This window comes from Eubalaena glacialis, chromosome 14 (assembly GCF_028564815.1).
Source record: "Eubalaena glacialis isolate mEubGla1 chromosome 14, mEubGla1.1.hap2.+ XY, whole genome shotgun sequence".
NCBI lineage: Eukaryota > Metazoa > Chordata > Mammalia > Artiodactyla > Balaenidae > Eubalaena > Eubalaena glacialis.
Window position 1 is genome coordinate 50957119 of NC_083729.1, and position 12395 is coordinate 50969513.

The following is a 12395-nucleotide window of genomic DNA, read 5'->3' on the forward strand; positions in this document are numbered from 1 at the left end:
TATACGGCTACAGTATTCAAGACTTATGGCATTGGCAGAAGGTTAGACACATAGATCAGTGGACCAAAATAGATAACCAAGAAATAGACCCACACAAATATACCCAACTAATTTTTTCTAGGTTTATTTTATTTTATTTTTAAATTAATAAACTTTATTTTCTATGGCAGTTCTAGGTTCACAGAAAAATTGAGCAGAAAGTATGGAGTCCGCATATATCCCCTGTCTCCACACATGCATAACCACCCCATATAGACATCCTTGAGAATATTCTGTGTGTGCTTGAGAAGAATGTGTATTCTGTTGCTTTGGATGGAATGTTCTGAATGTGTCTCTTAGTTATACTTGATCTAAAGTTCAAATCCAACATTTCCTTGTTGGTTTTCTGTCTGGATGATCTACCCATTGTTGAAAGTGGGGTATTGAACTCTCCCCTACTATTATTGTATTGTTGTCTATTTCTTCCTTCAGATCTGTGAGTATTTGTTCAAAATATTTAGATGTTATGGAGGGTACATATATATTTACAATTGTTACATCTTCTTAATTAACTGACCCAGTTATTATATAATGACCATCTTTGTCTCTTGTTATCTTTTTTGGCTTAAAGTCCATTTTGTCTGATATAAGTATATCTATCACTGCTCTCTTTTGGTTTCTACTTGCGTAGAATATCTTTTGCCATCTCTTCATTTTGAGCCTATGTGTGTCCTGAAAGCTAAAGTGAGTCTCTTGTAGGCTGCATATAGTTGGGCCTTTTTTTTCTTTTAATCCATCTAGCCACTCTATACCTTTTGACTGGAAAATTCAATCCATTAACATTAAGTAATTATTGATATGTAAGGACTTACAAATACTAATACCATCTTATTCTGGATATTTGTAGTTCCACTTTTGTTTTCTTCCTTTCTTGCTGCCTTCCTTTATAAATTGATTTTCCGTAGTGATATGCTTTGATTCCATTCTGCTTTTCCTCTGTGTATCTATTGTAGATTTTTGCTTTGTGGCTCCCATGAGGCTTACATAAAATGTCTTAGATATGTAGTATCTATTTTACACTGATAACAACTTAACTTCAATCACATATAAAAACTCTATCCTTTTATTCCCCCCTTTTATGCTTTTTATGTCACCAGTTACATCTTTTTATATTGTGTATCCATTAACAAATTGTTGAAGCTATAGCTAGTTTTAATACTTCCTTTTTTTAAACTTTTACACTAGGGTTAAGAAATTAACACATCACCATATTACAATATTAATGTATTATGTGATTATTCTCAGTGGGTTTTTTTTTTTTCTGTTGTTCCATGGTGTTGCTAAAACTTCCTAAGCGGATTCTAGAGGTCTCCTAGAGATGTTTTTGTTCATGGATAGCTGTTCAATCATTGATCTTTGTGGTGAGATGGAGAAACAGGGTTCTCCTACCTCCCCATTTTTCCACAATCTGGAAGTTTCTATTGTCATATCTTCAAGCTCAGATTCTTTCCTCAGACATGTCTGGTCTGCTAATGAGCCCATCGAAGGCATTCTTCATTTCTGTTGACAGTGTTTTCTAATCTCTAGCATTTCTTCTTCCTTCTCTCCTAGAATTTTCATCTCTCTGTTTATATTGTCCATCAGTTATTGAATGTTGTCTACCTTTTTCATTAAAGCCCTTAGTATATTAATTATAGTTTTTAAAAAATTCTGGTCTGATAATTCCAACATTTCTGCCATATCTGACTTTGGTTCTGATGCTCATGCAGTCTCTTCAAACTGTGTTTTTTGCCTTTTAGCATGCCTTGTAATTTTTAATTGAAAAGTGGACATGATATACTGGGTCAAAGAAACTGCAATGAATTGGCCTTTAGTAATGTAGTGGTACGGTGGGTGGGGGAAGTGTGCTATTGGTCGATGATTAGGTATCAGTCTTTTGTAAGACTCTGCTCCTGGACTATCAGTTTCACCAGTTCTTTTCAGTTTTTTTGTTTTTGTTATTTTGGGGTTTTTTTTTTTTTTTTCTTTTTTTTCTTTTTTTTTCTCTCCTTACATGGCACAGTATGGCTAGGGGGAGGCTGAATTAGGTATTTCTCTTTCCCCACATGGAAAACTAGAGAGCTGGACCTGAGTATTTCCCTTCCCTCTGGTCCGGTAAGCTCAGATAAAACCCCAATAGTATCTGATAAAATAGTTTCTTCTGAAGGTAGGCTGTCAGGAAGAACAGAATGCTCTGATATATTTCAAAATGGTTCCTTTTCCTCTGCCCCTTCTGGAAACTTGAGAGGGTTTTTCTCTGAGATTTACTAGGACTAGTAGAGGTCTTGAAGGCAAAACTCACAAATGTGTGGAGCTCCCCCATGACTGGGTCTCCCTGGAGTTTTTAACTCTCAGATTTGTCCACAATGAGCTTCCAGCAGATTGTCAATTACAGTTTAGGTTGTCCTACCCTGGCACTGGCTCCCACAGAGTGTTCTCCTAGAGTTTCTGTTCCAGTAAATTGTGATTTTCTGTATCTGCTTTCTGTCTTTCCATTTTGGGGAGTAGAAATTTGCCCTGTAACCTCACTTTTCTGATGAATCTAAGTTATTGATTTTTGGTTTGTTCAGATTCGTTAGGATGGAGTGGGGACTTTTAAGTTCCTTATAGAATGCATGGAACCTGGAAATCCCAACTGATTTTTCATAAAGGTGCAAAAGCCTTCAACAGAAGCAAGATAGACTTTTCAACAAATGGTGCTGAGGCAATTGAACAATCATTGTCAAAAAATGAGCCTTAACCTAAGTGTCACATCTAACATAAAAATAACAGAAAATGGGTCACAGAATTTTATTTAAAATAATAAAATTTTAGAAAAAACATGGCAGAAAATCTTCAGAATCTGGGAACAAGTAAAGAGTTTTTTGACTTGATAGCAAAATCACTTAACCACATAAGCAAAAATCAACTAATTAGACTTTATAGAAATGAACACTTTTCTTCTGTGAAAGATCTTTTAAAAGGATGAAAAGACAAGCTACAGATAAGGAGGACAATTTTGCAAACCACCTAAATGACAAAAGACTAATATCTAGAATATTTAGCGAACTCTCAAAAGTCAACATTAAAAAATTCTATTAGAAAATGGGAAAAAAACAGAAGAAAAGAATATACAGATGACAAATAAACACAGGAAAAGATGTTCAACATCATTAGCCATTAAAGAAATGCAAATTAAACCACAACAAGATACTGCTCTACACTTATCAGAGTAGCTGAAACAAAAAATAGTGGCAACACCAAATGCCGGAGAGGATGTGGAGAAATCAGATCACGTATACACTGCTGGTAGAAATGAATAGTGGCACAGTCACAGTGAAAAATATTTTGGAAGTTTCTTAAAAAACTAAGCATGCAACTACCATATGACCCAGCAATTACACTTCTGGAAATTTATCCCAGAGAAATGAAAACTTATGTTCACTCAGAAATCTATACAGAAGTATTTATAGTAATGTTATTTGTAATAGCCCCAAACTGGACACAACCTTGATATCCTTCATCAGGTGAATGGTTAAACAAATTGTGGTACATCCATACCATTCCATTACTCAGCAATGGAAAAGAACAAACTATTGCTCTTAAACAAACATACCCAGGTGAATCTCCAGAAAATTATTCTGAATGGAAAAACCCAATCCCGTGATTCCACATATGTAACATTCTTGAAATCACAGAATCAGAGAAATGGAAAAGATTAGTATTTCCAGGAGCTAAGGAGGGGTCGGGATGGAAAGTAAGTGTGTGGGTGTGGCTATAAAAGGGCAATCTGAGGGATCCTTATGTTGATGGAAACATCTATGTCTTTACTAAATCAGTGTCAATATTCTGGTTATCATATTGTACTGTAGTTTTGCAAGACATTGCTATTGGAGAAATCTGGTTAAGGAGTACATGTATCTTGTTATATGATTTCTTAAGCTACATGTGAATCTATAGTCATCTCAAAATAAAAAGTTTATTTAAAAAAAGAGAGGAAAGCATATTAAAAAAACAAAGCAAGACAAAACAAAAAACAGTAGAAAAGGTTTCCTAAGAGACTGCCAGTTTGGAAAATACTAAAACACTTCATCAATTGCAATCTGATACTGATTTCTGTGTACAGGTCATGTAGAATTCAGATACCCCTGGCAAGACTTATATTCTTTCCTTTTAGGATTGTGCTGCCTCACCCTGAGATGGCACTCACTGAGTTCGTTTTGGGTTAACAGTTTTTCTGGATTCAAATTTTGACATGTCCCTTTAGGACTATGACCAAGCTACTTGGGCTTCCTGCTATTCCAGCATCTCACTTGTAAAACAGACAACAACATGCCCAAATCTACTGAGAGCATGCCCTTGTCAACTTTCCAAGTTTATTGATATTTACATTTATGATACAAACAAGTTTTTTGAGAGCCTCCTTTTCTGCCGCTTGGTGTTTGCTTTCATAGGAGAAAGGCCAAACAATTGAGAGGGAAGGAGGCAGCACTTGTGCTGGATTTATTGGCACAGCACACTGAAGAGCAAGCACACCACCAAATAGAGGATATTGATAAGGAGACTAAATTCATTTGAAATCACTATAACTCAGTTAGGGGCATATTGTATTAAGTGAAATGCCATTACTGAAGGGCCCAGGGAAGGACCGTATGCCAAGTCCTGAGAGCTTTTCAGCTCACTGGAAGGCTGCCACTGCACCCACGCACTATATTTAATGGTTTGGAAGTAGAGATAATTTCTGCATAGATCATAAAGGGAGTTGAAAATAGCTCAGTCCCTAGGAGCACAGGCAAGAGCTGAATTGTCCCTGAGTGAGAGCATGTAAGAGAGGATCCCTGTGCAGTAAAAAAAAAAAAAAAAAAAAAAAATACACTAAGCGGGTATGAATACCAACTTTCCATAAAGGCTTTCTTTCATCCTGATTGTGGTACATTAGCGTATTTTAAAAACCCCACACTGAGGACCATCATTTGCTTCTGTGATGATTTCTTGCAAAGCATCTTACTCTTTCTAGAGAAAATGGCAGCAGAACTCTGGTTTATTTAATATAGTTTAACCATTTTTAGTTAGAACATTCCCCCAGCTGAAATAAGTTCCCTACTCAGGTCATAACAGCAGCTTGGGGTCTATTCTTGGTGCAGGAACGAGTTTGCTGCCTGCCACAAGTCAAAGAGAAGATTCAGAAAATCTGTTTTCTTCTGAGCAGCTTCCTAGCACTTCCTGGAAGGTTGTTTGAGGTTTCCTTGCTTGATGTCTCTCACACTGCCCTTGCACTGTTAATCCTGGGGAGCAAGGGCATACTGTAAACACAAGTCCATTTCAGTGATGTGTATAAATCTTGTTCAGGTTATTCAGACTAAGGCAGCCCCTTATCTAACAAGCACCAGAGCAGACTTTTGAAAACACTTTTCGCCTGTGACAACAGCGGCCCAGTTTTGTCCTCTCCAACAATGAAATATATGCAATATCTCATGTCAGCTAACTCCATGTCTTATTTATGCCAAATTCTTCTGGGTTCAGCATTTTAAGACAGGCTTTACGTTAGGATTTTATTCCAGCACAGGCTCCTAGAATAGCATTGCTCTGAAAAGAGAGGAGACATTTTTCTTTTAAGTAAAATTCTATAGTGACCAGAGTAGAAATGAATTGTCTTTGCTGTGCTATTTCACCTTAACTATACTGTATGTTAATCTGGAGAAATCATGCTTTGAAGCTATGATAATAAGTATGTTGAAAACTACCAGAATTGTGCCAAAACACTATGAGATGATTCAGGTAGTCAGCAAACAGGACTAATTGCTGGCTGGAGAAAGATCAAGGGTTATTTACTGCCCACTGAGTGCTTCCACCTAAAAATAAGCTTCTTTTTGAGTGTATGCATGCTTATGTGGGGTCCTAATAGAATTATGAAGACACTAGAGTATGCTCATATCCCTTCTCTATGGCCACAAATGCACATGGCTGGTCTTTTGGCAGTGTGATCATATTTTTTTCCTTGATACCTCTGAAGCACCAGAAAGAGCTTTATTCTACTGAACTGATCTGCCTCTTTCAAAATAGATTACAATTTACAAATGTTTGTAAAATTATCAGAGACCTGATTTGCAAGTAGGTGTTTTAGTATGTCAAATTATAGCAAATGTATCAATTTCAAAAAAATCCACATTCATTAATTATGAAACTTTATTTTAAGGAAGAGGGTGAAAGTCCTGGAAAAAAGAAAAAAAGAGGGAAAAAAAAGCCTAGAACATCACTTGTATTTATCCCTCTAATTTATGCTCTACATAACATCTAAGTGGTCTTTCACCATTGAGATCTGATCATATTACTCTCCTGGCAAAACTCTTCAATTGTTGCCCACTTCCTTCAGGATTAAAGCTAATCTCCTTTGAATGGTAACCTTGCATACCTATTAGGGTCTGGTTTCTGTCTAACTTGCCATCTCTTTTCTAGAGCTTTCCCTAGATGATCCAGCAACACTGAACTATCAGTCTAGAGACATGCCATGTCTTCTTTGGCCTTTGTGTTTTTGCATTTGTCTAGAAGGCCTTCCCATTACTCAGTGGGAAAACTTCTATTTATTCTTTTAAGCCTGAGTGTAAATATAGTCTCCCTCTGGAAGCCTTCCCGTGTTTTCCCAGCAGACTCTCCTTCAACCATGATGTAACCCCACTGCATTTTGTACAGACACATATGTCATTACAAATACTTGTGGATATATCTGTTTCCCAACTAGATTATAAACTTCCTGAGGGCAGGAACCATGTGTCCTCATTTTTGTTTCTTCAGCACTTAGTACAGTGTCTGGTATATACAAGTTCTCAAAAATTTTTTTGAATGTGTGAATGAATAAATGAATCAATGACAGTAACTGTAGAGAGAATAAATTTGTAGTTTTAAACACAAAGCAGCAAAATAAAAATAGAGATGAAGATAAAAGAAGGCAAGTGCCTAATTTCCTCTTTTAGTGACGTGCTGTGTAGTTTAGGGAGGCTTAGAGCCAATTCCCAGAGCTGCTGGTGTGATGCTCTTCCTCAACACTGTGAACCGTGCTTAAATTTTCTCAGAGGTGCAATGGCATCATTCTCCTCCTCCTCCTCATCATCATCACTATATCATCAACATTATACTCTTCTTTAGTTCAGTCTCTGGCCACTCACAAGAGAAAGTAAAAGAAACTTTTATACAAGTAAGTTCATGACTCAAAGAAAACCATTTTCCCCCAGTTCTCAAGGAGAACCAGCTTGCAGAAACAAAATAAATGAGTCTTTTGGCAGAGCCAAAGAAATCTGCATGTCCAAATACATGCTTTCGTCAGCCTTTAAAAATAAAGTACTATTTCAACATGATGGCTTAATGTTTGAGTCCCTTGGATTACATCCTTTGAAGAGAACTGTGTCTGACCTAGGCAGTGTGATCTATAGCAAGATGATCGGAAGATATTAGTGCTTCCTAATGCCCTTTTGGCATTATCATAGATTATTCATGGTCCTCATTTTGAAAGAGGATTGATTTAAATAGGTATTTAATGGCAGTACCCTCAGACGCAGTTTTCACACCTACCTCACAGTAATATTGATAGATATGTAAAGACACTATTTATAAAGGCTCTGATTTCTTTCTTTGACAATTTTTAACACAAATTGTTCTATGTTGAAGATATGGTTGAGCAACATTATATTAACAGTTGGAGTACTCAGAGAGTAAAGTGTTCTGGATACTCAGATTTTCTGGTTAAGTGTTGTGATTTCCAAGAGAGCAGTGATTAGGAGAGTGGACCTGGGAGTTAGACTGCTTGGGTTCAAAAATGGGCTCTGCCACTTCCTCGCTGTGTGAGCTTGGACAACTGTATTAACCTCTCTGTAACTTCAGTCTTCATTTTAAAAAGAAGATAATGAACATCTATCTTCATTGTGGCACCTGTCATATTACAGCCTGAAACAAAAAACAAAACCATGTGCCTCTATATATACTTATAAACTAGCCTCCCATATTTTGAACCAAGTGGAAAAGAAAAAGTAAAAGTTCTACACTCAGAAAAGCATGTTGATATTCTCATCAATGAATTTGGTAAAGTTGCAGGATACAAAATTAATATACAGAAATCTGTTGCATTTCTATACACTAACAATAAACTATTAGAAATAGAAATTTAATGAAACAATCCCACTTACCATTGCATTAAGAAGAATAAAATACCTAGAAATAAACCTACCTAAGGAGGTAAAAGACCTGTATTTGGAAAACTATAGGACACTGTTGAAAGAAATTGAAGACAACATAAACAGATTGAAAGATATACTGTGTTCATGGAATGGAAGAATTAATATTGTTAACATGACCATAATACCCAAGGCAATCTACAAATTCAATGCAATTCCCTATCAAAATACCAAGGGCATTTTTCACAGAACTAGAACAAATAATTTTAAAATTTGTATGGAAACACAAAAGACCCCAAATAGCCAAAACAATCTTGATAAAGAAGAACAGAGATGGAGGAATCATGCTCCCTGACTTAAGACCATTATACAAAACTGCAGTAATCAAAATAGTATGGTACTGGTACAGATACATAAATCAATGGAATATTATCGAAAGCCCAGAAATAAGCCCATGCACTTATGGTCAATTAATCTATGACAAAGAAGTCAAGAATATACAATGAAGAAAAGACAGTCTCTTCAATAAGTGGTGATGAGAAATCTGGACAGCTACATGTAAAACAATTAAATTAGAACATTTTCTCACACTATATACAAAAATAAACACAAAATGGATTAAAGACCTAAATGTAAGACCGGAAACCATAAAACTCCTAGAAGAAAACATAGGCAGGACACTCTTTGACATAAATCATGTAAATAATTTTTTTGGATCTGTCTCCTAAAGCAAAGAAAATAAAAGCAAAAATAAATAAATGGGACCTAGTCAAACTTAAAAGCTTTTGCACAGCAAAGGAAACCATCAAAAAACAAAAAACAAAAAAAGACAACCTACTGAATGGGAGAAAATATTTGCAAATGATATAATCAATAAGGGGTTAAAATCCAAAATATATAAACAGGTCATACAACTCAACATAAAAAAAAAAACCAACCCAACAGAAAAACGGGCAGATGACCTGAATAGACATTTTTCCAAAGAGGAAATGCAGATGGCGAACAGGCACATGAAAAGTTGCTCAGCATCAATAATCATCAGGGAAATGCAAATCAAAACCACAATATCACTTCACACATGTAGAATGGCTGTCATCAAAAAGAACACAAATAATAAATGTTGGTGAGGATGTGGAGAAAAGGGAACCCTTGTATACCGTTGGTGGGAATGTAAATTGGTGCAGCACTGTGGAAAACAGTATGGAGGTTTCTCAAAAAACTAAAAATAGAACTACCATATGACCCAGCAATTCCATTCATATATCTGGAGAAAAAAAAAAAAAGAAAACACTAATTCAAAAAGGTACATGCACCCTGATGTTCATAGCAGCATTATTTACAATTTCCAAGATATGGAAGTAACGTAAGTGTCCATCAACAGATGAATGGGTAAAGAAGATGTGGTATATATATACAATGGAGTGCTACTCAGCCATTAAAAAAAATTTTTTTTTGCCATTTGCAACAAGATGAATGGACTTGGAGGGTATTATGCTAAGTGAAATAAGTCTGACAGAGAAAGATAAATACTGTATGATACCACATGTGGAATCTAAAAAATTAAACTAGTAAATACAACAGAAAAGAAACAGACTCAGATATAGAGAACAAACTTGTGGTTACCAGTGGGGAGAGGGAAGGGGGAAGGGGCAAGATAGTGGTAGGGGACTAAGTGGTACAAACTACTATGTGTAAAATAAATAAGCTACAAGGATGTATTATATAACACAGGGAATATAGACAGTCTTTTGTAGTAACTATTATTGGAACATAACCTTTAAAATTTGTGAATCACTATGTTGTACACTTGTAGCTTGTGTAATATTGTACAACTATACTTCAGTTTTAAAAAAGGAAAAAAAAAGCATGATGATATTTAAAGCTCCAAGTCATCCAGTCTGTTAGCTCACCATTGTCAACCCTCATAAACCCACCCAGGGGAGAACACATTGGCCTCACGGCCCCAGAACCTCAGGCTGATTGGAAATTACTGTTCCCATCACACATAATGCAGGGTCATAAAACAACAAACAGAAGACTGTCTTTATTTAAAATTTTGATATTTTGCTCATCATGGATTTTTTGCATTAATTTTTATTTTAAAAAATATTTCATTAAAATATTATTTATCTTGATTACTGATTTTTTATGCACTCACCTCTCAATCCTATCTCATATGTTACCATGAGAATGAAATGAAATAATTAATGTCAAGCCCTTAGAACCGTGCCTGACACATACTTAACTCTCAGTAGCGTTGTTATTAAAATTGTTTTTAATACAGTCAAAGGCATATGGACCATAGATTTTTAACCCTTTGGTTTTAGGCCTTTGTGAGGTAATCTTCAGTATGCTGATATTATTCCTTAATTCTCCTTAGTTCTGTTGATTTATAAGCACCAAACCGACAATATCAATTTATTGTAGGACCCATTATGTATCCATTAAATAGAATCATTGTACAAATATCTTAATTTCTACTTTTTGTCTTTCTGAACAGACCTGCGATTTGAATTGAAGAGGCAGGTTGGTTTAGTCCAACACTCAAGCTCATGCTTTCTCACTGAATTGATCATTTGTTTGAACCAGTTGACCTGCCAATTCAGTCATAACAGTTGAGCCAGGTGTTTGTGCAGATTTAGTGCTGAGGCTGACGCCTGTGTTGTGAAGCTTAGTGAGGGGGGTGCCACTAGAAAATGTAGCTAGTTGAAGACTGGTCTCTCCAATCACATTGCTCTTTGTGCCTTTGCAAAGTGATGTCTGTGACGGCTCTGCCCCGACTTGAATGTCCCGGACCCCTGTAAGCAATGCACCCTGCTGCCTTCTGAAGCCTCCTGAAACCAACCTACCCAACCATACTACAGTGTTGATTATACCTGGGAATGTGACACATGAGGTATTTAAAAAGTGTTTCCAATAGCAACCTTGTCTAAATATTTTTGCACTCTGATAAAAGCCATACAGCAACTGCATGGCTGGTTCCAACATACACAGAGCACATGATAAATAAGCAAAAAAGCAAACAAACTCAAAAGAAAACTTAGCTGATGTTATTTTAAGTCGAGTGATATTTTGGGAGGGTTAAGCATTCCTACAACTAATATACTACTGAGAAGACTCAATTTTAGTAACTGTGTGAGAATATTATAAACCAAGCCCACACAATATTAAAATAAGTTAAAAGATATGCAAAATTTATGAGAGAATGTCAGGTGTAATGCTTGATAAAGTAAGCTTAATGCTTAAGAAATTTATCTTCTGCTTAAAAGCCAACTCTTGCAATTCTGAGTTCGAGTATAATTTTAGAAACTCTGTAAAGTCATTCTTTTATTAATGAGATCAACTCTAGGTGAGCTCAAAGAGGTAACTTCCTAAAACATCCACGAGGACAAACAAGATCCTCAAAAGCACCAGAAATCAGCATGTCATGTTAAAAAAAAAAATACTGAGAGGCAGATTCATACTATTCTTTCCTGGGGAAAGAGGTGAAAAATCAGTCCTCCAAAAAACCTTTTGATTTGTATTCATTCAGTCCTTTTTTTTTCTTCCCCCTGTTTGAGACATTGTGAAACTTGCAAATAAATAAAGAGTTTAGAGCTGATGGAAGAGGTGCATTACTTCATAGCTTCTCCTTTACTCTGGGTGTGTCATGTTGTTACATTGTGCAGTGTCCTTATTATCAGCCTGGACTTCAGTAACAACGTACCTCCAGGGAGTCCAGAGAGCAGATTTCCATTGGCTAACTGGTCACATACTGCAGCTCCCAGCTGAAATAATGCTGCAGATCAGCGAGGCAATGAATGAAGAGAAAACCTGCATCTTACACAGTCCCTCTGCAGTATGACTCAGCCTATATCTCATTTGTAACCCAAATATTCTTCCAAAAATCCACAAAGCAGGATGGTAAGAACTCAGCCAGCCAGGGTAAACTACTGACTGCTGCATGGCTGAATCATCCAGCAAAAATTAAAAAGCAACATACATGTTTAAACTTTTGAAATCACATCATTTTTAGGATCACTAGTAATTTTTAGATGACCTTAAGATCTAGGCTTTCGGCACAATGTCCAAAAGCTGGGGTGTGGCATGTACCTCTTTCTCATGGGCCTGAGTGGGTGAGAAGGTTTCAGGAATTCAGGGCTTTCATGAACCATGCATTTGAAAAGTCACCAAATCCCAATTCCTCATTTTTCTGAACAAGCAAGGCATTCTGAAGCAAATTTGGAGACATAA